The sequence below is a fragment of the Choloepus didactylus genome, chromosome 1 (genome assembly GCF_015220235.1).
Source record: "Choloepus didactylus isolate mChoDid1 chromosome 1, mChoDid1.pri, whole genome shotgun sequence".
Lineage (NCBI taxonomy): Eukaryota > Metazoa > Chordata > Mammalia > Pilosa > Megalonychidae > Choloepus > Choloepus didactylus.
The window spans coordinates 89,607,706-89,631,035 of NC_051307.1; the positions used below are offsets into that span (position 1 = coordinate 89,607,706).

Consider the following 23,330-nt stretch of genomic DNA (forward strand, 5'->3'; position numbering starts at 1 on the left):
CAGAGCAATAGATGATGGATGATAGGGAGGGAGGGAAAGAAAGAAAGAAATGGTGGTGTGACAGGATGTTAAAGGTGGTGGATGGGGTATCGGGGGAGAGGGGTCGAGGTATGCTGGAGTTCTATGTATGGGGTTTGTACTGTTTTTGCAACTGTTCCTGTAAGGTTGAATTTATCTCAAAATAAAATTTCTTATTAAAAAAAAAAATTCTTCTTTATGCTCTTCTAGAGTCTTCTTCATGTCCTTTATATCCTGAGCCATGACATTGATGTTTGTGTGTACTTCTTTGATTAATTGTTCCAAGTTCTGTGTCTCTTCTGGCTTTTTAATTTGGATGTTTGGGTTATCCATATCTTCTGATTTCTTCATATGCTTTATAATTTTCCATTGTTTGTGGCCTGTTGGCTTTTGCTTATCTTGATAGGGTTCTTTTGGATATACAAGATTATCTGAAAATTTACCCATAATTTGGCAGAGCTACAATTTGGTGGAGTGCACTTTGCCTGACCTGCCAGCAGATGGCACTCTTGAGCCACCTCTTACCCTCAAGCCAGTTCTCCCCAACTTCATCTGTGCACTGAATGGGAGTCCAAGCCATGTGGAAGTCCAATCAGTGCACCAATTTTCTGTGTGTACTGGGGACTGCCAGCCCTGTGGTTGTGGGGTGTGCCCTGTGCAGTTTGGCAGGCAGTCTGCTCCAGGACACAGTGGTCCCAGCCATTCCCGGGGCTGCAGGTGGAGTACTCTTGGGCTGCAGAGCTATGCATCGCACCTTCCAGCTCACATACCCCATAGTCCCTGTCTGCCATGCATCCATGAGTCCCTGGGATTGGGGGAGGCCTCCTGGCATTTCTGTGTGGCACTCCTCCCTCTAGGCTGTGTACACCACAGGCTTCCATGGAGGAAGAGTGGACGCCCTCACAAGCCCGCTGAATCCCGAATTCCATCAAGAAAGCTCCCAGCCTTGGGGCTGTGAAGACTTGTCTCCCAGCTAGCTCCAAAGATGGTTGCACAGGGTGTGGAAAGCTGCCCCCTTCCACGGTTGTCTGCCTGCTCTTGGCCACAGGTCTTTGAAGGGTTACTGCCTGAACCAAGTGCTGAGGAGGGTGCCCAGGGTATGGAAGGCTGCTCCCCTCTGGCTGCTCCCCTCCACACTTGTCCACTGGCTCCAACCACCCATTCCCTAGTGGCATTCGGGGCTGAACACTCACTGGTTTTAATCACAGTCTCTCAGCTTCTCCAAGTACACTCACTGTGGGTGTAGAAATCCCTGCCCAGCCTGTGGAACCCTGGAACTGCTGTTCTGGTGCACTTTCTGTCCTTTAGTGTTTTTCATGGAGGAGAATTTTTCTGTCTCTCCTAATCTGCCATCTTCCCAGAAGTCCCAGTGACTAATTTTTATTTCTTTTTTTCTATTTGGTTTTGCCCCAAGATCTGAATGTGCATTTACATAGCTTACAAACATAAATAATTAAATCATTGCTGTTTTATAGTTGTCCTGCTAAACATCATTGCATTGCTATTTTTCCTTTTGCAACAGCGAATCGCCATGTAAGTCTTTTCACCTCTTTTTTTCCCAGTAGAATGGAATTAATGTAAAGCACCACAGCACCAAATAAGGCCAGAATGGAGAGACATTTTGGCATTTTTAAATGTGTCTTGACAGATCAGGTAATGCTTTTGAAACAAAGTTGAAAAACTTACAAATTTTTTATGGTTGACTGCAAGCAGCATGGTCTGACTACCAAAGGTAAACGTACTTGTAGCAAACCTCAAGGTAGATTGAAGGGACCCACAGAAATAAAATTTTAAAATACTTATATTCAGTTCAAAACACTTGAGGTTACTCCCAGTGTCACTGTAGCAGGGCACATACATCATAAAAATATATGGAAAATGCAAAAAATGCCTGGATAATGAAACTATAAAATGTCTCACATGCCTACATTGATCAAGAGATCAAAAATATTGCCAAAATATCACCCGCTTTAATATTTGATACTGTGAGACATGTAGACATAAGCTGTGCACATATAAAGTGAAATATTTAAATAAATATATGAAAAACTTAGAAATTAGAGTGATGTGAACAGAATGCCTGATGTTTCTAGAAGCAGCCAGACAATGTTATTCTTATTTCTCTGACTCCTATACTCTTGCACCTATTGTTAGTTCTTGGAAGTTGGCTAAAGGGCATGGATGCACAATTCCTCCTTTTCAGTTATTCTGTCCTTTTGCTGTTTCCAGACTTAGGCCCCATAGCAACACATCTTCCTCAGTAGATTTCCTGGCTATTTTCTATTATTGAACAAGGCTTGTTTGATCCAATATGTAGGAAGGACAGAGAAGTGGCTTTGAGATTTTGGCCTAACTTAGAACTATCTGAGACTTTAGGGAAAATAGCTGTTTTCAAAAATACCAAAGAAAAAAACAGAAAACCCACTATTTTGATAACACTCACAGCCTGTAAGTATTTTTTTACAAGTTTTCCCAATCAAATGGGTCCTGTTTGAGAGCAAGAATCTTGTTTCATTATACTTTGTATTCTTATTGATTAGTAAAGGCTCTGGCTTAGAGCAAGAGCTCAGTAAATTTTGAATGAGTGGAAGAGTGGGTTGATGGATGAATTGATGGATGGATGGATATATGGAAAGGTGTCTTCAGAGGTATTCAATGAATCTGAATTTCCACAAAGCAATGTGAAACTGATCTGAATATTCTCTTCTGCCTCAGTTGCCCTCAGTTATACAATTGCTTTCCCTTTTTTCTTTTCCTGACAGGATACTAGCAAACATAATCTAGCAAGGCATGAGCAAAAATTAAAATATAGTCACTGTTTCAGTTATCCATTGATACATAACAAACAACCTCAAAATTTAGTGGCTTACAACAGTAATTTATTATTGTTTTTTCCAGACCTGTAGGTTGACTAGGCTCAATTGGGTGGTTCTCCCTTGGGGTCTCTTGTGCAATTGCAGTTAGGTGGGTGGTGATTGGGCTTTGAATCATCTGACAGCTTGATTCAGCTGGAATGTCCAAGATGGTTCAATCACATGGCTGGCAGTAGACCAGAAGAATTACATTGGGATTCTCCATGAAGCTTAAGTTCACACTGCATGGCAGCTGGGTTCTTGTTTGTTTTCCTTCTGTCAGGCATGTTACTCCAGTGTTGCATGCTGTACAATGTGGTTTGACATTGGGAAGGAGTTCAAATCAAGGTGTCATCAGGACCATGCTTTCTTCCCAAAGACTGTGGCATTCTGGGGCTGTCCACTGGCAATTCTTGGTCCTTAGTTTGTCACAGGGCAAAGCACATGGCAGGGTCTCCTGGTCTCTCCCTTCTCTTCAAGGTTCTATTGATGTTCAGCTTCTGGCTGCTCCCTTTGTGACTTTCTTTCTCTTCGTATTTATTTTGTTTGACGTTTTCTGAGTTTGTTTTGTATAATGATATTTTTCATAAAAAAGGAGACATTTTTGGCCATTATTTCTATAAATATCTTTTTCTGTCCCCTTTTCAATCTCTTCTCCTTCTCAGACTCTAATCACACATATGTTACCCTCTTTGACATTGCCCCAGGATCCACCTTCCGTAATTTTCCTCTCTGTTTCAGATTGGAAAATTTTTATTGCTAACTGATTCTGTTTTCAGTTCCAAAACTTCCATTTAGTTCTTGTATTAGAGTTTCCATTTCCTTGCTTAGATTCCCTTTACATTCATTCCTTAACACCAACTTTTCCTTTAATTCTTTAAACATATTTATAATAGTTACTTTAAACTCTCTGCTAAATCCAACATCTGAGCCATCTTGGGGTTGGTTTATATGGTTTACCTTTTTTTGTTGACTATCTATCATTTTTCTGTTTGCATTTATATTTTTTCAGTATTGCTGTCATAACTCATTCCACAAACTTAGCAAGTGTGCCAGTTTGAATGTATTATGTCCCCCCAAATGTCGTTATCTTTGATGTAATCTTGTGTGGGCAGACCTATCAGTGTTGATTGGATTGTAATTCTTTGAGTGTTTCCATGGAGATGCACCCCACCCAACTGTGGGTGATGACTGATTGGATAATTTCCATGGAGGTATTACCCCACCCATTCAGGGTGGGTCTAAATTAAATCACTGGAGCCATATAAATGAGCTGACAAACAGAAAGAACTCAGTGCAGCTGTAAGTGACATTTTGAAAAGGAGCTGCAGCCAAGAGGGACACTTTGAAGAATGCACAGAAGCTGAGAAAGTAGCTGCAGATGAGAAACAGTTTGAAGATGGCCGTTGAAAGCAGGCTATTGCTCTGGAGAAGCTAAGGGAGGACAAACACCCCAAGAGCAACTAAGAGTGACATTTTTGAGGAACTGCAGCCTAAAGAGGAACGTCCTGGAAGAAAGCCATTTTAAAACCAGAACTTTGGAGCAGATGCCAGCCTCGTGCCTTCCCAGCTAACAGAAATTTTTCCAGCCATCCTCCAGTGAAGGTACCCTTTGTTGATGGCCTTAAGACTGCAACTTTGTAACCAAATAAACCCCCTTTTATAAAAGCCATTCCATTTCTGGTGTTTTGCATTCTGGCAGCATTAGCAAACTAGAACAGCAAGTTAGAAAAACACAAATTTATTATTTCACAGTTCTGTAGGTCTAAAGTCAAGTAGATTCTGCTGATTTCTCTGTTCTGGGTCCTGGAATACCAGAATCAAGTTGTCAGCTGGCCTTGGCTCTTACCTGGAGGCTCTGGCAGAGAATCTTCTTCCAGGCTCATTTAGGTTGTTGGCAGAATCCAGTTCCATTAAAGTCTTTCCTTATTGACTGTTGCCCAGGAGTCATTCTTGGCTTCTAAAGGCCACTTCCATCCCCCAGCTTGTGGCCTTTTAATCTTCAAAGCCAGCAACAGTCGGTCCAGTTCTCCTCATGCTTTGAATCTCTCCACCTTCCCGTTTTGCTGCATCTCTCCTCCCTCATCTGCCTCATCATTCTGACTGAATCTTCTGCCTTCCTCTTCTGCTTTTTTTTTTAAAAAAAACAGCTTTATTGAGATATATTTCACGTACTGTATGTTCCAGTTTGCTAATGCTGCCATTAAGCAAAATACCAGAAATGGATTGGCTTTTATAAAGGGGGTTTATTTGGTTACAAAGTTACAGTCTTAAGGCCATAAAGTGCCCAAGGTAAGGGGGTACCTTCACTGAAGGATGGGCAATGGCGTCTGGAAAACCTCTGCTAGCTGGGAAGGTATGTGGCTGGCATCTGCTCCAGAGTTCTGCTTTCAAAATGGTTTTCTCCTGGGACGTTTCTCTCTAGGCTTCAGCTTCTTTCTAAAATGTCTCTCTCAGTTGCTCTTGGAGCGTTTGTCCTCTCTTAGCTTCTCCAGAGCAAAAGTCTGCTTTCAAAGGCCATCTCCAAAATGTCTCTGTAAGCTTCAGCTTCTCTCTCAGCTTCCGTGCATTCTTCAAAGTGTCCCTCTTGGCTGTAGAAAGCTCACTCCTTCTGTCTGAGCTTATATAGTGCTCCAGTGAACTAATCAAGGCCCACGCTGAACAGACGGGGCCACTCCTCCATTGATATTATCTAATCAGAGTTATTACCTACAGTTGGGTGGGTCACATCTCTATATAAACACCCAAAGAATTACAATCTAATCAACACTAAAATGTCTGCCCACACAAGATTGCATCAAAGATAATGGTGTTTTGGGGGACAGAATACATTCAAACTGTCACACCATACAATTCAAACATTTGAAGTATATTATTCAGTGATTTCTAATATATTCAGATATGTGCAAACATCACCACAGTCAATTTTAGAATATTTCCTTCACTTCAAGAAGAAACCCTGTATCCTTTAAATATCACACACCATTGTTATTATTGTCAAATGTATTAACCTTATATATCTTATAGGCCCAACAATGTATTTCCTTTTTGGTGCCCCACAAACTCCAGCCCTAAGCAACCACTAATCTAATTTCTGTCTCTTGTAGTATGTTGGGTTTTTCGTGGCTGGCTTCTTTCACTTGACATGTTTTCAAGGTTTATTCAAATTATAGCACATGTCAGTACTTCATTACTTTTTAAAAAAAAATTGTGGTAACATATATACAACAATAAATTTCCCTTTAACCATTTACATGTATGCAATTCAGAGATAATTAATTACATTCACAATATTATGCTACCATCACCACCATCCATGACCAACAGTTTTTCATCACCCCAAACAGCAACTCTTTACCCATTAAGCAATAACTCCCATTCCCTCCTCCCCCCAACCCTTGGTAAACTGTAATCTACTTTCTTTCTGTATTAATTTGCTTATTCTTCCTATTTAATTTAAGTGAAATCATTTGCCCTTTTATATCTGGTTTATTTCATTCAACATGATGTCTTCAAAGTTTATCCATGTTGTTGCATGGATCACAACTTCCCTCCTGTTTGTGGTTATATAATATTCTATTGTTTGTATAGACCACATTTTGTTTATCTGTTCTTCTGTTGATGGACAACAGATTCCAGCTGTTGGCTATTGTGAATAATGCTTCTGTGAACATAGGTGTACAAATATCTGTTCAAGTCTTTGCTTTCAGTTCTTTTGGAGATATATTTAGAAGTGGGACTGCTAGGTCATAGGGTGATTCTAGGTTTAGTTTCCTGTGAAACTGCCAGTTTTCCATAGTGGTTGTATCATTTTACATTCTCACCAGCAATACTTGAGGGGTCCTGATTTTCTGCATCCTCACCAACACTTCTCTTCCGTTTGTTTGTTTTAAAATAATAGCCATCCTTGTAGGTGTGAGTAGTTTTGATATTTTGTTCAGTCTTTTCACTCTTTGTACGTCTTTTCAGATTGTCTGTTTCTTCTTGAGTAAGTTTTGGTAGTTTGTGTCTTTCTAGGAATTTGTCCATTTCCTCTAAGTTATCTGATTTTTTGGTGCACAATTGTTCATAGTATTCATTTATAATCCTTTTTGTTTTTGTAAGGTAGATAGTACTGTCCCCTCTTTCATTTCTGATTTTAGTAATTTGTGTTCTCTCTTTCATTCTTGGTCAAAATAACTATAGAGTTATCATTTCTTTATCTTTGCAAAGAACCCATTCTTTGGTTTCACTGATTTTCTCTATTGTTCTTGTGTTTTCTATTTCATTAATTTCTGCTCTAATCTTTGTTATTGTCTTCATTATGCTTGCTTTAGGTTTAGTTTTTTTAGTGTTTTAAGATAGAAGATTTGAGATCTTTCTTCTTTATTGATATAGGCATTTACAGTTATAAATTTCCTTCTAAACACTATTTTATCTGTATCCAGTAAGTTTTGAATGTTGTTTCTTGATTTTCATTCATGTCCAAGTATGTTTAGATTTCCCTTTTTAATTTTCCTTTGACCCATTGGTTATTTAGGAGTGTGTTGTTTAATTTCTACGTATTTGTAAGTTTCACATAGTTTTCCTGTTATTTACTGCTAATTTCACTCAATTATGGTCAGAGAACAAACTTTGTATTATTTAAAGACTTAAATTTATTGAAGTTTGTTTTATGGCCTGTCATATGGTCTATCCTGGAGAATGTTCCATGTGCTCTTGAGATGAATGTATATTTTGTTGTTGCTGGGTAGAGTGTTCTATAGATGTCTATTAGGTCTGGTTGGTTTAGAATGTTGTTCAGGTTTTCTGTTTCTGTGTTGTTATTCTGTCTAGTTGTTCTATCCATTGTTGAAAATGGGGTATTGAAGTATTCAGCCATTCTTGAATTGCCTATTTCTCCTTTCATTTCTGTTTTTGATTCATGTATTTTGGTGCTCTGTTATTGGGTTACATATATGTTTATAATTGTTTTATCTTCCTGATGGATTAAACTTTTTATCCCTACAAAATGTCCCTCTTTATTTATAGTAACCTTTTGGTTTTAAAGTCTATTCTGTCTGATACTAGTATGGCCACTCCAACTTTCCTCTGGTTACTGTTTGCATGATAAATCTTTCCCATCCTTTTACTTTCAGTCTGTTGTGTCTCCAGTGGACAGCATATAGTTGGATCATGTTTTTTATGCAGTGTGACAATCCTTGCCTCTTGATTGCGTTGTTTAATCCATTCACATTTTTTTAATTATTCATTTTATTGAGATATATTCACATACCACGCAGTCATACAAAACAAATCATACATTCGATTGTTCACAGTACCATTACATAGTGGTACATTCATTACCAAAATCAATCCCTGACACCCTCATTACCACACACACAAAAATAACCAGAATAATAATTAAAGTGAAAAGGAGCAACTAAAGTAAAAAAGAACATTGGGCGCCCTTGTCTGTTTGCTTGTTTGTGTTCCTTCCCCCACCTTTCCACTCATCCAGCCACAAACTAGACAAACGGGAGTGTTGATCCTATGGCCCCCCCCAATCCCACTGTCCCCTCATAAGCCATATTTATACAATTGTCTTCAAGATTCATGGTTCTGGGTTGTAGTTTGATAGTTTCAGGTATCCACCCAGCTACCCCAATTCATTAGAACCTAAAAGGGTTTTTTATTGTGCGTAAGAGTGCCACCAGAGTGACCTCTCGGCTCTTTTGGACTCTCTCTGCACTGAAGCTTATTCATTTCCTTTCACATCCCCCTTTTGGTCAAGAAGATGTTCTCCATCCCACGATGCGGGTCTACATTCCTCCCCAGAAGTCAATTCCACGTTGTCAGGGAGATTCACTCCCTGGGTGTCTGATCCCACGTAGTGGGGAGGGCAGTGATTTCACCTTTCAAGTTGGCTAGCTAGAGAGAGAGGGTCAAATCTGAGCAACAAAGAGGTATTTGGAGGAGGCTCTTAGGCACCAATTATAAGGAGGCCTAGCCTCTCCTTTGCAGCAACAGTCTTTCAAAGGCAAATTCTGTGGTAGAGGGCTCAATCCATCAAACCACCAATCTCCTATGTCTGTGGGCATGTAGCAACCATCGAGGTAGGGCAGGCCAATACCCCTGCAATTCTCCACCGCTCCTCAAGGGGCTGCATATTTTTCCTTGTTTTTTTTTTTTTTTTTAACTTTTTTTTTTTAAATCAACTGTATGAAACATAAAAAATTAAAAAAAAAAACATACAATAAAAGAACATTCCAAAGAGACCATAACAAGGGAGTAAGAAGAAGACAACTAACCTAGAGAACGACTTTACTCCAATGTTTTCCTACTCTACCCCAAGAAGTAACCTAATATAGCAACATTCTGTGAACTTGGTCCTACTATATCCATCAGAAATTAACGACTGTAGTCATTCCTGGGCATTCCCAGAACATTAAATTTACCATGATAGCTTATCTGTTCTTCTTATGATTATTGTTCCCCCTTCCTTAATTGCTCTCTATCTAGTTCCCCTACATTCTACATTATAAGCCATTTGTTTTGACATTTTCAAAGTTAACATTAGTGGTAGCATATAAATTTGTCTTTTTGTGCCTGCCTTATTTCGCTCAGCATTATGTCTTCAAGGTTCATCCATGTGTCATATGTTCATGACATTGTTCCTTTTACTGCTGTGTAGTATTCTATCGTTATATATACCACATTTTATTTATCCACTCATCTGTTGAAGGACATTTAGGTTGTTTCCATCTCTTGGCAATTGTGAATTAATGCTGATATGAACATTGGCGTGCAGATATTGTCGTGTCACTGCTCTCCGATCTTCGGGATATACCGAGAAGTGCAATCGCGGATCGAAGGTATCTCTATATCTAGTTTTCTAAGGAACTGCCAGGACTGACTTCAAAGTGGCTGAACCATTATACAGTCCCACCAACAATGAATAAGAGTGTTCCAGTTTCTCCACATCCCTCCACCATTGTAGTTCCTGTTTGTTTAAGGCAGCCATTCTAATCAGTGTGAGATGGTATCTCATTGTGGTCTTAATTTGCATCTCTCGAATAGCTAGTGAAGCTAAACATTTTTTCATGTGTTTCTTGGCCCTTGTATTTCCTCTTCAGAGAACTGTCTTTTCATATCTGTTGCCCATTTTATAATTGGCCTGTTCTATACTATCGCCATTGAGTTGGAGGATTTCTTTATATATGCAAGACATCAGTCTTTTGTCATATACATGGTTTCCAAAATTTTTCCCATTGAATTGGCTGCCTCTTTACCTTTTTGAGAAATTCCTTTGAGGTACAGAAACTTCTAAGCTTGAGGAGTTCCCATTTATCTATTTTCTCTTTTGTTGCTTGTGCTTTGGGTGAAAAGTCCAGCAAGTAGCCACCTAATACAAGGTCTTGAAGATGTTTTCCTACATTATCTTCTAGGAGTTTTATGGTACTTTCTTTTATATTGAGATCTTTGGTCCATTTTGAGTTAATTTTGTGTAGGGTGTGAGGGTAGGGGTCCTTTTCATTCTTTGGATATGGATATCCAACTCTCCCAGCCCCATTTGTTCGAAAGGATCATTATGACCCAGTTCAGTGACTTTGGGGGCCTTATCAAAGATCAGTCGGCCATAGATCTGGGGATCTATCTCCGAATTCTCAATTCAATTCCATTGATCTATATGTCTATCTTTGTGCCAGTACCATGCTGTTTTGACAACTGTGGCTTTATAATAAGCTTCAAAGTCAGGGAGTGTAAGTCCTCCCACTTCGTTTTTCTTTTTTAGAGTGTCTTTAGCAATTTGAGGCGTCTTCCCTTTCCAAATAAATTTGATAACTAGCTTTTCCAAGTCTGCAAAGTAGGTTGATGGAATTTTGATTGGGATTGCATTGAATCTGTAGATGAGTTTCGGTAGAATTGACATCTTAATGACATTTAGCCTTCCTATCCATGAGCATGGAATATTTTTCCATCTTTTAAGGTCCCCTTCTATTTCTTTTAGTAGAGTTATGTAGTTTTCTTTGTATAGGTCTTTTACATCTTTGGTTAAGTTTATTCCTAGGTACTTGATTTTTTTAGTTGCTATTGAAAATGGTATCTTTTTCTTGTGTCTCTTCAGTTTGTTCATTTCTAGCGTATGGAAACATTACTGACTTGTGTGCATTAATCTTGTATCCTGCTACTTTGCTAAATTTGTTTATTAGCTCTAGTAGCTGTATCGTCGATTTCTCGGGGTTTTCCAGATATAAGATCATATCATCTGCAAACAATGACAGTTTTACTTCTTCCTTTCCAATTTGGATGCCTTTATTTCTTTGTCTTGCCGGATTGCCCTGGCTAGCACTTCTAGCACAATGTTGAATAACAGTCGTGATAGCGGGCATCCTTGTCTTGTTCCTGATCTTAGGGGGAAGGCTTTCAGTCTCTCACCATTGAGTACTATGCTGGCTGTGGGTTTTTCATATATGCTCTTTATCATATTGAGGAAGTTTCCTTCAATTCCTACCTTTTGAAGTGTTGTTATCAAAAAGGGATTTTGGACTTTGTCGAATGCTTTTTCAGCATCTGTTGAGATGATCATTTGATTTTTCCCTTTTGATTTGTTAATGTGTTGTAATACATTGATTGATTTTCTTATGTTGAACCATCCTTGCATGCCTGGAATGAACCCCACTTGGTCACGGTGTATGATTTTTTTAATGTGTCTTTGGATTCCATTTGCAAGTATTTTGTTGAGGATTTTTGCATCTATATTCATTAGGGAGATTAGCTGGTAGTTTTCCTTTTTTGTTGCATCTTTGCCTGGTTTTGGTATTAGACTGATGTTAGCTTCATAAAATGAGTTAGGCAGTGTTCCATTTTCTTCAATGTTTTGAAGGAGTTTAAGTAAGATTGGTGTCAGTTCTTTCTGGAAAGTTTGGTAGAATTCTCCTGTGAAGCCATCTGGCCCTGGGCATTTATTTGTGGGAAGCTTTTTGATGACTGATTGGATCTCTTTGATTGTGATTGGTTGGTTGAGGTCTTCTGTTTCTTCTCTGTTCAGTCTAGGTTGTTCGTATGTTTCCAGGAAATTGTCCATTTCCTCTACATTATCCAGTTTGTTGCCATACAGTTGTTCATAGTACCCTCTTATAATTTTTTTAATTTCCTCGGCATCTGCAGTTATGTCACCTTTCTCATTCATTATTTTGTTTATATGGGTCTTCTCTCTTTTTGATTTTGTCAGTCTAGCTAGGGGCTTGTCAATCTTGTTGATCTTCTCAAAGAACCAACTTTTGGTGATATTTATCCTCTCTATTGTTTTTTTGTTCTCTATGTCATTTATTTCTGCTTTAATCCTTGTTATTTCTTTTCTTCTACTTGGTTTAGGATTGGTTTGCTGTTCATTTTCTATCTTTCTCAGTTGATCCATTAGTTCTTTGATTTTGGCTCTTTCTTCCTTTTTAATATATGCATTTAGTGCTATAAATTTCCCCCTCAGTACTGCTTTTGCTGCATCCCATAGGTTTTGGTATGTTGTGTTCTCATTTTCATTCATCTCTATATATTTAGTAATTTCTCTTGCTATTTCTTCTTTAACCCACTGATTGTTTAGGAATGAGTTGTTTAACCTCCAGTTATTTGTGAATTTTCTAAGTCTCTTAGGGTTATTGACTTCTAATTGTATTCCATTGTAGTCAGAGAATGTGCTTTGAATAATTTCAATCTTTTTAAATTTATTGAGGCTTGTTTTACGTCCCAGCATATGATCTATTCTGGAGAAAGTCCCGTGAGCCCTAGAGAAGTATGTGTATCCTGGTGATTTGGGATGTAATGTTCTATATATGTCTGTTAAATCCAATTCATTTATCAGATTGTTTAGGTTTTCAGTTTCCTTATTGGTCTTCTGTCTGGTTGATCTATCTATAGGAGGAGAAGTGAGTGTTGAAGTCTCCCAAATATTGTGGAAACATCAATGCTTCCTTTAGTTTTGCCAGTGTTTCTCTCATGTATTTGTGGCCACCTTGATTGGGTGCATAAACATTTATCATTGTTATTCTTCTTGTGAATTGCCCCTTTTATTGGTATGTAGTGACCTCTTTGTCTTTCAAAATATCCTGCATTTAAGTCTATTTTTTTCTGAGATTAAATATTGCTACACCTGCTTTCTTTTGGCTGTAGCTTGCATGAAATATTTTTTTCCATCCTTTCACTTTTCAATTTCTTGTGTCCCTGGGTCTAAGATGAGTCTCTTGTATGCAGCATATTGATGGTTCATTTTTTTTGATCCATTCTGCAAATCTATACCTTTTAATTGGTGAGTTTAATCCATTTACATTCAGTGTTATAACCGTGAAGGCATTTCTTGAATCAGCCATCTTATCCTTTGGTTTATGTTTGTCGTATATATTTTTCCCCTCTCTCTATTAATATCCTTTAATGTACCCATACCGAATCTCTTTAGTACTGAACCTTTCTCCATGTCTCTCTCTCCTTTCTTTGTTTCTCTGTCAGTAGGGCTCCCTTTAGTATCTCCAGTAGGGCAGGCTTCTTGTTAGCAAATTCTCTCAGCATTTGTTTGTCTGTGAAAAATTTAAGCTCTCCCTCAAATTTGAAGGAGAGCTTTGCTGGATAAAGTGTTCTTGGTTGGAAATTTTTCTCACTCAGAATTTTAAATATATTGTGCCTCTGCCTTCTCACCTCCATGGTGGCTGCTGAGTAGTCACTACTTAGTCTTATGCTGTTTCCTTTGTATGTGGTGAATTGCTTTTCTCTTGCTGCTTTCAGAACTTGCTCCTTCTCTTCAGTATTTGACAGTGTGATCAGAATATGTCTCGGAGTGGGTTTATTTGGATTTATTCTATTTGGAGTTCGCTGGGCATTTATGATTTGTGTATTTATGTTGTTTAGAAGATTTGGGAAGTTTTCCCCAACAATTTCTTTGAATACTCTTCCTAGACCTTTACCCTTTTCTTCCCCTTCTGGAACACCAGTGAGTCTTATATTTGGACGTTTTATATGATCTATCAAATCCCTGAGGTCCGTTTCGATTTTTTCGATTTTTTCCCCGTTCTTTCTTTTGTGCTTTCATTTTCCGTTCTGTCATCTTCCAGGTCACTGAGTCGTTGTTCAACTTCCTCTAGTCTTGTACTATGAGTATCCAGAATCTTTTTAATTTGGTCAACAGTTTCTTTAATTTCCATAAGATCATCTATTTTTTTATTTAGTCTTACAATGTCTTCTTTATGCTCTTCTAGGATCTTCTTGATGTCCTTTATATCCTATTCCATGCTCTTCTTGATGTCCTCTATATCCCGTGCCATGGTCTCATCGTTCATCTTTAGCTCTTGAATTAGTTGCTCTAAGTACTGTATTTCTTCTGATCTTTTGATTTGGGTGCTTGGGCTTGGGTTATCCATATCGTCTGTTTTTTTCATATGCTTTAAAATTTTCTGTTGTTTTTGGCCTCTTGGCATTTGCTTAACTTGGTAGGGTTCCTTTAGGATTTGTAGACCAATTGAAATCCTTATCTCTAATTTGTCAGGTCTACAGATTTGTGGAGTACACTTTCTCTAACTAACCAGCAGGTGGCGTCCGCGAGCCACCTGTTCCCCTCAAGCCAAGTCTCCCCTGCTTGGCCTCTGTGGTGAGTGGAGGAGTAAGTCTTGTGGGGTCCAGTTGGTGTACCAAGCTTGCGTGTGTAGTTGGTGTTGCCCGCCCTGTATATGGGGCGTGTGTCTGGGTGGTCAGGGAGGGGGGCGGCTCTAACAACCAAATCTCCCTGGTATTCCTGGAGTTGTAAAGCTGCTGCAATAGTCTAATCGTTCAAGTCAGTCCTGCCACAGTTTGTCTCTGCCACTGACCCACAAGTCCTTGGTATTGGCGTGTGGCCCCTGAGACTTGTGAATGGGTCCCTCTTCCAGGCCTTGCACCCCCTGGTCCTCTGTTGAGGGATGACTGTGCTATGTCACAGGTGAGTGCCGTCCCCCCAGGGTGGTTCTGGGCTGCTGGGCTTTGTAGGGAGGCTCCCAGTCTGCTGAAATGTTGTCTGAATGGGGCTTGTTAATTCCCACTGCTCCACCTTCCCAAGTCTACGACAACCAGCTGAGGTTGCAGGGAAAGCTAATGTCCACGCCCAATTTTGTGGTGTATGCGTGTTATTTGAAGCACTGCCATCACACTGGGTTGTCTGGGGCAGCTCTGGGCTATGGGGCTGGTGACGGGCAGGAGTGTTTCTTGTCCACCAGGATGATGGCTGTAAGAGGATGCCCCCCTTTTCTTGGGAAGTTGTGGTGTTTAGTGAATTTCCTCAGCCACTGGATTATTGCCTATTGTCTCAGAGCTCTCAGTTCTGCTCTTGTCTTGACCTGCCCAAATTGCAAGTCTTTGAAGCTTTCTGTATTGGGCTTCTTAGAGTAATTGTTTTAGAAAATGAAAAAAAGAAAAAAAAAAGGGCCCTCCTGGCAGATCTAATGTGTCATTGAAATGCTAAGAGACAAAGCAATTAGGGCTATTAAGGAAAGATCCAGGGGGCAGAGAGATCAGTTTTTCTTTGGGTTTTGCAAATGAGCCTGTGGGGCCTGAGCTCTGCCCTTCCCCTTTCTATGTTCACCAGAACTCCAAAAAGCATCCGGTTTTATTTTTTGAGTTTGTCTTGCTGTTTTTTGCTATGCCTGTCTCCTCTCTGCTGGGCTGGCTGCTCTCAGATTCTTTGGTGTCTGGTCTCAGTCTATCTATGGTTGGAGTTTCGATCAGTAGAATGAGCTTCCGATAAGAGCTGCCACTGCAGTTCTCCCTTCTCCTTCCCAGTGCTGACGGCCCCTCCTCCCATGGGGCTGAGCCTGGCAGGGAGGGGCGTGGGTCCCCTGGCCACAAAAACTTACAGATTTCGCTGATCTCAGCAGTTCCACATTTTCATGAGTGTTGTATGAAGTATGCCCAAAGTCAGATTGCTCTGTGGTGTCCAGTCCATGCTGTTCCTGGCTTTCTACCTACTTCCCTGGAGGAGTAACCTCATCACGGACACCCTCAACTCCGCTGTGGTTACTGCTACAGTCCTCCTCCCCTCCAGCAGCAGCCCCCGGGTCTCCAATCCATTCACATTTAAAGTCATTATTGATATAGTTAGATTTACATCTTTTGTCTTACACTTAGTTTTCTGTATTTATCATATTGTTTTTGTTGCTCTCTTCCTCTTTTACTGATTTCTTTAGCATCAAGTGGATATTGTCTGATATAGCATTTTAATTTCATTAATAATTTTTCACTATGTTTTAAGTTATTTTTTAATGGCTGCTTTAGGATTTATCATATACATCTTAACTTATCCAAACCAGCTTCATATTTATACTAGCTTAATTCCAGGAACATATAGAAACAGTACTCCTATATAGCTCTATTTCTTTTCCCCCTTTTGTGGTTCTGTTGTTAAACATATTATATCTATTAATGTTATAAGCCCAACTATGCAATATTATAATATTATTTTACCATCTATCATCTTTTCCTTAATCTATTACAGCTTTGCTCCCACTCACCTTCTTTGTGTTGTTATTGTCAAATGTATTAACCTTATATATCTTATAGGCCCAACAATATTTTAGATGTATATTGTGTTACATACTTGCTTTTTAAGTTAGTTAAGAGAAGAGAGGAGAAAAAAATATGTTGCTTGTGACTATTATAATTACATAATTACTTTTACCAGTGCTCTTTGTTTGTTGGTGTGGATTTGAATTACAGTCTGGTGTCACTCACTTTCAGCCTGAAGAATGTCCTTTAGTATTTCTTATAAGGCAGTCTGCTAGCAATGTGTTCTCTTTTTGTTTAGCTGAGAAAGTCTTTATTTCACTTTCATTTTTGAACTGTAGCTTTGCTGGATGTAAGATTCTTGGTTGATTTTTTTCTTAGAGTACTTGTGATACGTTATCCCACTGCCTCTGGCATCTATTGTCTCTCCTGAGAAGTCAGCTGTTAATCTTATAGGGGTTCCCTTGTAAGTGATGTGACTTTTCTCTTGCTGTGTTCAAGATTTTCTCCTTGTTTTTGACTTTCAGTATTTTTACTATGATGTGACTCTTTGTGGATCTCTGAATTTATCCTACTTGGAGTCCACTGAGCTTTCTAAACATGTAGGTTATTGTTTTTTCCATATATTTGAGAAGTTTTCAGCCATTATTTCTTTGAATGTTTTCTTCTTCTTCCTCTTATCTCTTCACATATGTGGTGCTCTTAATGTTGTCCCACATTTCTCTGAGTTTCTCCATTTTTTTCATTCTTTTTTCTCTCTTTTCTTCAGTTTGCATGATAAGTCTATATCAGCATTTCTTCAGTTTAACTAGTTCTTTCTTCTGCCAGTTCAAATTTTCTGTTGCGCCCTGTTAGAGAATTTTTTTTCGGTTATTTTATTTTCAACTCCAGAATTTCCATTTGGTTCTTTCTTAAAATTTTTGTCTCTTTACTGATATTCTCTTTTTGGTGCAACATTGTCATCATACCTTCCTTTACTTCTTTGCTGGTTCCTTTTAGTTCTTTGAACATAGTTATAATGGCTGTTTTGAAGTCTTTGTTACATGCAACATCTGGTTGCCCTCACAGGTAGTTTCTTTTACCTGCTTTTTGCCCCTCTATATGGGTCATACTTTCCTGTTTCTTTATGCCTCATAATTTCTTGTTGGAAACGACATTTTAGATAATATCGCGACACTGGGTACTGATCCCCTTGGACTTGTTATTGTAATTTTCTTATTTGATTAGTGACTGGCTGCATTATTTTAGTGAAGTCTGTTCCTCTCCCCCTCCCCCCTGCACCGACACACACACACACACACACACACACACACACACACACACACAGTGTTCAGTCTCTGATGTTGGTCGTCAGGGAGGCACAGCCTGGGGTGTGCCCACAGTCATCCTTGGATGACACTTGAACTGGCAGGGTGCTCTTCCACTCTTTCCTTGACCAAACTCAGTTGTTAAACTCCACTCACTGTTGGGTAATTGCTCTAATGCTTTGGAGCATAAATTCCTCTACAAATCTAATCAAACTGTGGCTCCTTCTATGGAATAGTTTCTGAGGGAAGCGTTTGATATTTGTTCACACCCCAGGAAGGCTCCTCCAAGCTGTCTTGGGGACTGAATGAGCCATGTGTTCTTGGCTACAGCAGTCTGAGTGGAGACTCTGCCTTGCTGAGCTGGGAGGAAGGGAGAAGGGAACAGTCGGTTCAAAGACCATCTTTCTTTTTTTTTTTTTTTTTTTTTAATCTTCATTTTATTGAGATATATTCACATACCATGCAGTCATACAAAACAAATTGTACTTTCGATTGTTTACAGTACCATTACATAGTTGTACATTCATCACCTAAATCAATCCCTGACACCTTCATTAGCACACACACAAAATAACAAGAATAATAATTAGAGTGAAAAAGAGCAATTGAAGTAAAAAAGAACACTGGGTACCTTTGTCTGTTTGTTTCCTTCCCCTGTTTTTCTACTCATCCATCCCTAAACTAGACAAAGTGGAGTGTGGTCCTTATAGCTTTCCTAATCCCATTGTCACCCCTCATAAGCTACATTTTTATACAACTGTCTTCGAGATTCATGGGTTCTGGGTTGTAGTTTGATAGTTTCAGGTATCCACCACCAGCTACCCCAATTCTTTAGAACCTAAAAAGGGTTGTCTAAAGTGTGCGTAAGAGTGCCCACCAGAGTGACCTCTCCGCTCCTTTTGGAATCTCTCTGCCACTGAAGCTTATTTCATTTCCTTTCACATCCCCCTTTTGGTCAAGAAGATGTTCTCCGTCCCACGATGCCGGGTCTACATTCCTCCCCGGGAGTCATATTCCACGTTGCCAGGGAGATTCACTCCCCTGGGTGTCTGATCCCACGTAGCGGGGAGGGCAGTGATTTCACCTTTCAAGTTGGCTTAGCTAGAGAGACAGGGCCACATCTGAGCAACAAAGAGGCATTCGGGAGGAGGCTCTTAGGCACAACCATAGGGAGGCCTAGCCTCTCCTTTGCAGCAACCTCAAAGACCATCTTTCTTACCAAAGTTTCATAGATTTTCTTGAATAGAAGTTTATTCATTTTCTGTATGCCCTTGAGACCATTTCCAGAGGTTTAAGTAGTTGTTTTTTAATAGCTTTGTCAGTTTTGTTGGGGAACAGGTCAGCAGACTCAAGTTGTCATGCCAGAAGTCAGTCTCCTCCTCTTCTGTTAAGGGCTCCTGTGGGCCCACCCTGATAATCCAGGATATTCCCCCTACTTAAAGTCAACTAATTAGTAAACTTAATTACATCTGCAAAGTCCCTTCACAACAATACCTAGATTGGTGTTTGAATAACCAGGGTTTGAGCATATTTGGGGAACATCTTTAGAACTCTACCCATCATAGCATGTCTAATAATGTTTTATCATATGCTGTATGTTGTGGGTGATACAATATAGAGAGTCTGGATTCTCTTATCTTCCTCTGAAATTGGTGATTTTTGCTCTACTAGGCAGTTTGATTACTGGCTGATCACCTTGACTTGTGTATGAGTGATTTTGTGCTTTATTAGGGCAGATAAGTAGAAAAGTGTTTCTCAAGCCCATCAGTGAATCTGAATCTTCACACTGTCTTCTGCAGACTTCACCTGCAGATTTGCCAGGACTTTTTGTTTTAGCCTTTTTTTTTTTTTTTTTTACACTGGGTCTGGAGTAAGCCTCTATCTGTGATATGATCCATACTGCTAAAGCTGGGCCTTTCTGGCATCTCAGCAAGAAACCAGTGAGTTACAGGGTGTTAATGAGATCTCTCTGCTCTAGCTGGGCCAGAACTCCAAGACCCCAACACTGCTTGACTCTGCTGTCTCTGTTCCATTTTCAACACCATAGCAGTCTCTGTTTATCTTTGCTCTGTGCATGTGCAGCCCAGCTCCCAAACAAGGACTTGCTGGGCCTCCACACATAGACTTCCAGGGGTCCCCTTCTGCACAGGTCCCTCCTATCTGATGCCTTATCCCACAGTTCTAGCTGTTTCAGCAGTTGTGGACTCTGATCTCAGTGAAACCTCCGTGCTCTGCTTGGTCTCCTGCTTGCTATGCTCTTCTTGGGAAATTGTCCCCCGGCAGGGAGCTGGGGCAGTCATGGGGGTTACCTTGTGAGTTTCACTTCTCTCAAGGATCTCAGTCTTTTGCTTAAGGCAGCAGAACTACTCTGGTACCAGTCACTCTGTCAGAGCTGGAGGTGAAAGTCTGACAACTCCGGTCTTAAAGAAATTTAGCCTAAAAGAAGAGGATGTTGGTTAATATCTAGAGATTTTAATCTCAAGTATTATTTATAGATTAATTACTAAACCCAGAATTTCCCTATTCTTTAGTAACATTTTCAATGCTTTCTTAACAAATTAGACTCAATTTTCTTGTTTTCAGGCATAATTGTGTTATGAATGATAAACAAAAGGAAACTGTTTTAATTGCAGGCAGTTTCAGGGAGACAAAATACAGTAAAAGGATGTTTTTGTTTTTGTTTTTAAATTAAATTCAGTTTTATTGAAATATATTCACCTACCATACAATCATACACGGTGTACAATCAACTGTTTTACAGCACCATTATACAGTTATGCATTCATCACCACAAATCTATTTCCGAACATTTTCCTTACATCAGAAAGAATCAGAATGAGAATAAAAATTAAAAGTAAAAAAGAACACCCAAACCATCCCCCCCATCTCACCCTATTTTCCATTTAGTTTTTGTCCCCATTTTTCTACACATCCATCCATACACTAGATAAAGGGAGTGTGATCCACAAGGTTCTCACAATCACACTGTCACCCCTTGTAATCTACATTGTTATATAGTTGTCTTCAGGAGTCCAGACTACTGGGTTGGAGTTTGACAGCTTCACGTATTCACTTCTAGCTACTCCAACACATTAAAACCTAAGAGGTGTTATCCATATAGTGCATAAGAATGTCCACCAGAGTGACCTCTCGACTCCATTTGAAATCTCTCAGCCCCTGAAATTTTATCTCATTTCATTTCGCATCCCCCTTTTGGTCAAGAAGACATTCTCAATCCCACGATGCCGGTCCAGATTCATCCCCAGGAGTCATATCCTGCGTTGCCAGGGAGATTGAAACCCCTGGGAGTTGGGTCCCACTAGGGGGGAAGGCAGTGAGTTCACCTGCCGAGGTGGCTTAGTTAGAGAGAGAGGGCCACATCTGAGAAACAAAGAGGTACTCAGGAGGAGACTCTTAGGCACAATTATATGCAAGTTTAGCCTCTCCTTTGCAGTAATGAGCTTCATAAGGGCAAGTCCCATGATAAAGAGGACTCAGCACATCAAGCCACCAGTCCTAATGTTTGTGACAACATCGGCATCAGTCCAGGTGAGGAAGTCCAACAATTACGCACTTTCCCCCAGCTCCTCAGGAGGGCCCTGTAAATATATTTTTATTTTCTGCCCAAATTACTTTGGGATGTGTCACTGTTTCACTCTAATCTGTACTAACCTACCTTAGCTCACTTTCTATTCAAAGTTCCATATAATTGTGGTGTTTGAACAAACCAACTGTATAGTTACACTGTTCAGAAAATGCAGATCCTGCACCAAATAGACATCTCTTCCCTTGGTCTCACATGGAAGTTGAAGTTTTAAAACACAGTCAGTGTGAAAGGATGTTTTTAAAGCGGAAATATCTTTGAGAAATATTTTTCTATAGGACTTTCTCTGCCCTAATATAAATTTTTGTGAAAAATTTAATATTTAGATCTTGCCTTTACTAAGATATTCTTTGGGGATATCATTGATCCTTCAAACAAAGCATACCCATATTTAAATCAATTCTAACATTAAAGGTTAATATTTTATTAGTAAAAATAAGAGAATAAGGGTGCTGGGTCCAAATATTAATATTAATATTAATATACAGAAACCAAATCCTTCATCTATAAAAACTACAGCATCTTAGCAAAAATGGCCTATTTACAACTGTAACAAAAAAGATAAAAATATCTCGTAAGACCATTGACAAGAATTGTGATAGTTCTGTATGAAGGTATATTTTAAATACTTCTAAGAAGCATAAAAGAAGATGTGAATGCATAAAAAGGAATACCATGTTCTTGGATCAGTAGACTGAAGGTCAAAATGGTGTCAATTGTCCCTAAATTAATCTAAATTTTGTATGATTCTAAATTTAAAAATACCAATAGTTTTCTAACTAGACAAATTGATTTTAAAATTCATATGAAAAACTGAGTAAGAATAGTTTTGGAAAATATTAGGGAAAAAAAGAGTTATGAGAAGGAACTAGCCCTATCAAATATTAATATAAATTATAAAACTACAATATTTTAAATAGCAAATAAGTAGACAAACAGAAAATGAAGTAGAATCGAAAATTCAGAAATTAATCCACCAATTTAATAAAGAGCATCTCAACAAGGGGTGTGCTGGGGTGAGAAATAGATTCATTTATTCAACAAATATTTATTTGGATTCATTCAGTAAATGGTGTTTATAAAATAAACTACATAAAAACAAGGAATTTCTGTATGGCAAAAATTATTATTATAAAGAAAAATAACAAACTAGAAATATTTCCAACTTCTGTCATCAGTACAGTATATTGCCGTAGTATATAAAGAACTCTTACACAACAATTAAGGAAAAGGCCAATACGTCTATAGAATAATGGACAAGAAATGTAAACAGATCATTCACAGAAAAGAAAATCATGAAGAATTATACATATGAAAGTAAGTTATCTCATATAAGAGTAGTGAAATTATTACTATACTGAAAAACCACTTTTCACTTCTCAGACTGTCAAAGAACAAAACATTTGCCAACATCTATATTTATGAGGTTTTCGAGAAGCAGTTACTCTGAAACAATTGCTATGGTTGTAAACTGGTACCATCTTTGTGGAGAGCAGTTAGCAATGTCTATTAAAATTACAAATGCACACTCTTTCACATGGCATTGCCCTTCGAGGACTTGATCCTTCAGGTGTACTAGTGCAAATGTGAAATAACTATTTATAAGAGCAAAAGAATAGCAAAAAGCCATATATCTATTAATAGGGAGCTGATTAAATAAATTTATGATACACTGTCACACGGGGACACTATGCAGCCATAAGAAAAAATGAGGAAGCTATTTAGGTACTGATTATGGAAAGAACTCTAAGAACTATTAAGGTTAAAAAAGACAGGTTTCACAAATAATTATACTATCATTTGTATAAAAAGGTGGGGAAAACATATACACAAAGAATATTTATATTGTCTGGGATGTTTATGAAATTGATAACATTGGTAAGCATAGGGAGAGGAACTAGGTGGCTGAGGATTAGGGGTAAGAGGGAGATTTTTTTCCCCACATGTTTATACCTTTTCATTTTTGAGACATTTGAATAATATTGCCTGTTGGAAAATATTATTAATAAAAACTTCAAAAATAATAATATAAGCAAAAGGAAAGCTTCTGTCTGAAAATGGTAGAACTAGCAA

At 38.8% G+C, this 23,330-nt stretch overlaps 1 protein-coding gene across 1 annotated transcript in view; it reads left to right on the forward strand.

Annotated features, from left to right (window-relative positions):
• The window catches only part of SLC49A4 (solute carrier family 49 member 4), a 161,459-nt gene that overhangs the window by 77,303 nt on the left and 60,826 nt on the right, over positions 1–23,330 (forward strand). The window lies entirely within an intron of this gene.